The sequence below is a fragment of the Equus przewalskii genome, chromosome X (assembly GCF_037783145.1).
Source record: "Equus przewalskii isolate Varuska chromosome X, EquPr2, whole genome shotgun sequence".
In the NCBI taxonomy this organism is placed as follows: domain Eukaryota; kingdom Metazoa; phylum Chordata; class Mammalia; order Perissodactyla; family Equidae; genus Equus; species Equus przewalskii.
In genome coordinates this window covers 12,178,334-12,184,333 of record NC_091863.1, presented here as the reverse complement: position 1 = coordinate 12,184,333, position 6,000 = coordinate 12,178,334, and positions in this window count along the sequence as shown.

The window sequence follows — 6,000 nt, the reverse complement described above, 5'->3', positions numbered from 1 at the left end:
AAGCCACATCCAGCCAAGGCTGCTAGGGGTCTCCAGGGCTGTCAGCAGGGGTGGTTCAACGGAAAGCCAATGATATCAATCGGAGCCTGAGACTCTGCCCCCTACTGACTTGAGTCCGCCAATCTCACACCCTCCCTGAGTCCCTAGAAGGGAAAGTCGGGCCGTCCCACCTCTGACTGCCGTGCCTAGGAGTCCCAGGGGCTGGCCTCTGGGCGGCCTCCTCTTTTGGGGAGAGGTTGTCGTTTCAGTATTCGGGGTCCTCACCTGATCTCCAGTTAGGGTCCAAACTCCTCCCTGTGCGTAACTGGGCCTGCTCCTTCTCTACGAAGGCCCTCCCCTCCTCTTACCCTCTACGCAGAAACGAGGAGCTTCTGAGCTGAGCGCTCTGCTCGGCTTCCTGAGAACAGAGCGCTAGGAATGTGTGACTCTCTGTTGGCGGGGGTTCCCTCGTATCACTAGGTCCTCACCTTGACTCCTGTTAGTTCTTGGGTGTACTCGCTCTGCAGAATTGGGGTCCACTCCCACTAGACCAAGGCCTTCCTCTACCTGAGACCCTGCAGGCAGAAATGCGGGGGCTCCTCAACCTGCAACTCTCCCTGGACCTCCCGGGTCACAGGACGGGGGAACTTACAGTGCTTCCTCTGTTCGAGTGTGGGTAATTCCCTCATTGCTTCCTAAAATTCATCACCTTGGCACCTGACTAGTCCTGGGACTCCGTTCTTGGAGGAACTGAGGCTGCACCCCTCAGATCAAGGCCCTCACCTGCTGGGACTACAGAATTAGAAATCAGTGTGAGCCAGATCTGAATAGCCACAACTGGTAGAGACCTCCAACAGGGGATAGTCAAGGCAGGACTCTATGGGACCCCACTGTTCTGGCTGGGTCCTTCCCTCAGAGGCTTGTACCCCTCCCTCAACTGACCTGAGGTGGCCCTCCTTAGACCAAGGCACTTATGTTCCTGTGAACCCTGAAGGATAATTAAGGGGATGCTCACAGGCCTGCCTGGGACCCTATAGGTCTTTGAGCAGCCATAGGCTGGTCTCTGTGGGTTGACTATATTCTAGAGTGTTGGTCTCCCCATTCCTCTTACATGAGGGTCCTCATTTTGGCTCCTATCTCCTTGATTAAAGGCTTCCTGGGAAAGGCCACATCCCGTCAAACTCTTAAGCAGTTTCTCCACTGTGAACCTTACAGAAAATAGTTCCTTGTCCCAGATTTATGAGATGAGGACGCTGTAGTTCAAGGCAGGAGGCCCAGGACAGGTGGTGGACTGTCAGAGATAAAGCCAGCTGATCTGTTCCTTCTCTTCACCAGCCACACTTAGCCTCCCATGTAACTTAGGTTCTAATATGTTGACTTTCCACAGGGAAGGGACAGCGTCTCAAGATTTTGTGAGCCCCTGTTCTTTTGAGGTGATCGGACGTTGCATATGTAGATGATCACGTGGTCACCAACTATGATCTCTTTTTTTTCTTTATTCTTACTCCTCATTTATTTTGGTATTCTTATTGCGCTAGCTGTGTATTCCAATCCCATAGTTTGTACGCAGTCTTCCTTCTTACTGCCTGAGATACATTTTGGAGTAGGGAAAAGACATGTGAACAAGGCTGGCGTGAGTGGGATAGTGTGGGAACAGTTTTATTTAAAATAAGGCATGCTTGGGGACTGTGCATTAGAAAGATTACTTTTGTCTCTGTATGTCTTTCACCAGCATATTTTCTACTCAAAATGAACCCCTATGCTGTGAACTGAATGTTCATACCTGCCAACACTCAAATTCATATGTTGAAACTTTAGCCCCGAAGGTGATGTTATTAGGAGGTGGGGCCTTTGGGAGGTGATTAGGTCATGAGGGTGGGGTCCTCATGAATGGGATTAGTGCCTTATAAAAGCAGCCCAATGGGCCAGCCCCAGTGGCCTAGTAGTTAAGTTCGGTGCACTCCACTTTGGCGGCCCAGGTTCGGTTCTGGGGTGCAGACCTACACTGGTTATCTGTCAGTGGCCGTGATGTGGCAGCAGTTTACATACCAAAAAAACAAAAGAAGAGGATTGGCAGTGGATGTTAGCTCAGGGTGAATCTTCCTCAGCCAAAAAAAAAAAAAAAAGAAAAAGCAACCCGAGAAAACTCCCTTGTTTCTTCCACTGTGCGAGGACACGGTGAAAAGTCACCATCTGTGAACCAGGAAGCAGGCTCTCACTAATAATCGAATCTGCTGGCACCTTGATCTTCGACGTGCAGCCTCCGTAACTGTGAGAAATTTTTGTTGTTTATAAGCCACTCAGTCAATAGCGTTTTTATTATAGTAGCCGGAACGGACTAAGACACCTTGTAACAGGTTTGACCACCCACAGTGATGTACATTAAGGAGCTCTTAGAAGGTGCGCTTCTCTGTGGTTACAGGCCAGGGAGCCCTGGTTCCTTTCACCCACATCTGGAGCGGGCATAATTTTGTTAATAATAGTGAATTGTGCCAACATTAGTTGATGCTGCTAATCAGGGTGTTTTCCTACAGTTTGGATTTGCAAATTGGACAGCTCCCTCTTACAGACACCGACCTCTATTCAGATGCTTACACCTTATTAACCTCAAGATGCTCACTAGCCCACAGCATGGAAGAAGGAGATCCAAGTACAGCTGGAAAATCAGTCCTGGCATAGGAAAGCATTTTCACTGTTGAGGAGTGACTCTGCACTGCAAATGGCAATCATTTGTTTGAGAGCGCTATTGGGAATAAGTAAGATAAATATTAATATTTGCCTCCAAGGCAGAATTGATGAGCTCTGACTCTTCCTGCTTCACTTTGTCTGCCCACGCTGTAGGCTGTGGTTGTGAGACTGACTATACAGAGCTCCACAAAGGGAGCTCTGTGGGTTTCTCTCATCGATTCGGGCACTATAATAGACACTAGGGATGGAAAGAAGGAAGGAAAGAGAGAGAGAGAAGAAGTAGAAGAAGAAGAAGAAAAGGAAGGAAGCAAGCAAGCGAGAAAAAAAAGAAAGAAAAGATTCTTGCCTCTGAAGCACTCTCTTAGTCTCATGAGGGGTCAGCAACTACGGCTGGCCAAATCTAGCCCACCACTTGTTTTTTGCAAATACAGATTTGTTAGAACACAGCCACATTCGTTCATTTACATGTTATCTATGGCTGCTTTCATACTACAATGGCAGAATTGAGTAGTGTTGATATAGACTGTATGTTCCACAATGCCTAAAATATTTACTATCTGGCCCTTTACAGAAAATGTTTGCCAATCCCTGATCTAGTGGGAGAGACCAGCATTCACACAAGTAAATGTAGTTCAAAGCAGGATATGATAAAGGCTAGGACCCGTGTAGAAAGTGGTGTGCGAGCCCAGGAGAGCAAGAAGGCTCAATGAGAGAGAACATTGTTGCTGAGCTTTGAGGAATGGGTTAGATTCAGGCCATGGGATCCAAGAGGACATTTCAGTTGAGGTGATCCTCAACCTTGTCTTCTCACTGCCATCGCTTGGGGAGCTTTGAAATAGGGATGCCTGGTTCTCCCCTCCCAGAGATTCTGACTCAATTGTCCTGAGTCAAGGCCTGGGCATCAGGATTTTTTAAAGCTCCCCAGGGGACTCTAAGGGCAGCCCAAGTTGAGAAGCACCAGGCCAAAGAGGTGTGAGGGAATGATTAGGAGCAAAGTGCGAATGGAAGAGATCTCTAGGTGCGCCGGGACGGGGTGGTGCAGGGGGAGATAAGCTTGGGAAGTAGGGAGTTGACATCCAGGTCAGAGAAGTTGGATTTTGTCCTAGGAAAAGAGCCCAAGAACAGAATGTGGGCATGAGAGCAACATGATCAGAGGGGTGCATAGGAAGCATAATGTAAAAGACGTGTGAAGAATAAATAAAAATAAGAGTGCATTAGGGACTATTTGCAAGAGTTTACGCAAAACAAGGAGCATGTCTTATCTAGGGCAGTGACATGTGGCTAAGCAGATTCAGGGGTGAGGGTAAGATTATAACAACTTGGGCGTCACATGGGTACTAGCCCATCAGAATGGGCTCCACTCTCCAGTCCTGGAGCCCCCAGCTCTGGGGACTTGACCTTTTAGTTTCTGGATCGTGGAGAAGTATGGGGTCCTGGAGGAGAAGTTAAGGCTACAGGGAGGCACCTGGGTGCTCAGACCAGCAGCTCTTTACCCATGAGTGAGAAAGTATCTTTCAACTAGACGAATATAGCCTTTGGGAGATGAGTTCTTTTTTTTTTTTTTGAAGATTGGCCCTGAGCTAACGTCTATTGCCAATCTTTTTTTTTTTTCCTTCTTCCTCCCAAAACCCCCCAGTACGTAGTTGTATATTCTAGTTGTAGGTCCTTCTAGTTGTGCTATGTGGGATGCCACCTCGGCATGGCTTGATGAGTGGTGCTAGGTCCGTGCCCAGGATCCGAACCAGTGAAACCCTGGGCTGCCGAAGCGGAGTGCAAACTTAACCACTTGGCCACAGGGCTGGCCCCTGGGGAGGTGGATTCTTATACCTGAGACATTTGGGAGGGACATTTATAGACCCTGGGGACTAGGAGGATGTGGGTGATACTAAATGGGTGGAGCCAGAGATGATGGTAAGGTTTTGAGTTTCGACGATTTGGGGGATTTTTGACAGCCATTAGAGGGCAAACAGAACAGAGGAAGAAGTGAAGGATCTTGAGATAGAGTGATTTTGGTTTTGAATATAAATAACCAGTTGGCATCAAAGTGGGACTGGCCTTTACTCTTAGGCACCTGCACAATTTGGAGTGACTCCTTTTCTATGTTCACTTAAAATGTGCAAAAAGGCAGAAATTTCAAGACACCATGAGACCGAGAGAACGGTAAGGGGGTTGCTGCCCCTTTGTTCTCTTCACAAAATTCAGATAGGACCAAACTGTTTTAGCCTTTGGCTTGTGAGATGCTTTCCCTTTTCATTTGTTCAAGCCGGTCTGCACCCTCCCGCTCTAAAAGAACAGCAAAGAAGGTTTTGCTTGCAGTCAGGATTCTGCTTCTGAGAGGGCAGGTACACTGGACCTTTTAACAACCTCTTCTGACTTAGATAAAATTGGAACAACAACATCTAATCAGAAACCCAATACTTTCTTTGAGCTGGGTTTAATGGGCAGATAGCTCTCAGTCCTTTGAAAAAAACAGTAAGCAAGAAGCAGATACAGGTTTTTTTTGGACAAATGTTTTTCACAGGAACTTGAGAAGCATGACGTGTCCTACTAGTTGCTATCAGGTAAAACTAGGCTTTCTGGGCAAGGTATGACGTGAGTACAACAGACCATAGCCACTGTTGTATTTGTACACACATTTGTAAACCACAAGAAAGGAAAAATAATCAATTGTGTGGTGAGTTCCAAGATGACTGCAGGCTGATAAGGGTGAGCAGTCCTGCAAGGCTGAAGTCCTGAATTCATGTTCTCCCAGTCCTTGGAGAGCAGAGATGGGGCACTGGGGAACCTTGCCACTCTGCATGGACAGAGTTTAGGTCCAACTGACTAAGGTGGTGAACACAGGCCACATCAGGAAAGGGATTCCAAGGCTCTCCACTCAGAAGTTTTGGGGAGATGTGTAGACAGCACCAGGTGGCACAGAGAAAGTATCAAGCCCAATATGGATTTACATATGGAATTACTGTGATATGGACATCACAGTAAGTGATGTTCTCCGTCAGTGGTCACAAATTTAGTATGCAAGGTGGGAAGGTGGGAAGGGACACTGGGAAACACACAGGTTAGGTGGCAAAGTTGACAAGTGATCTGGAGCAAAATGCTTGACCTCTCTGATCTCAGCTCTGGGAAGGGGAATGTGCTTTTGGAAATTCCTTTTATGATAGTGAGCACAGTTCCGTCCATGTTCAAGCGACAGGACTCCTGCTTTTGTCTCGTTTTCTTGACAAGATGTTATCCCATCTCTCTTGTATTAGAAGCCATTGTTTATCTATGAACCAGTGAACAGGAAGGTTCTCTGCCTGGTGTTTTACAGGATAGTCCCGCATGGATTCATCT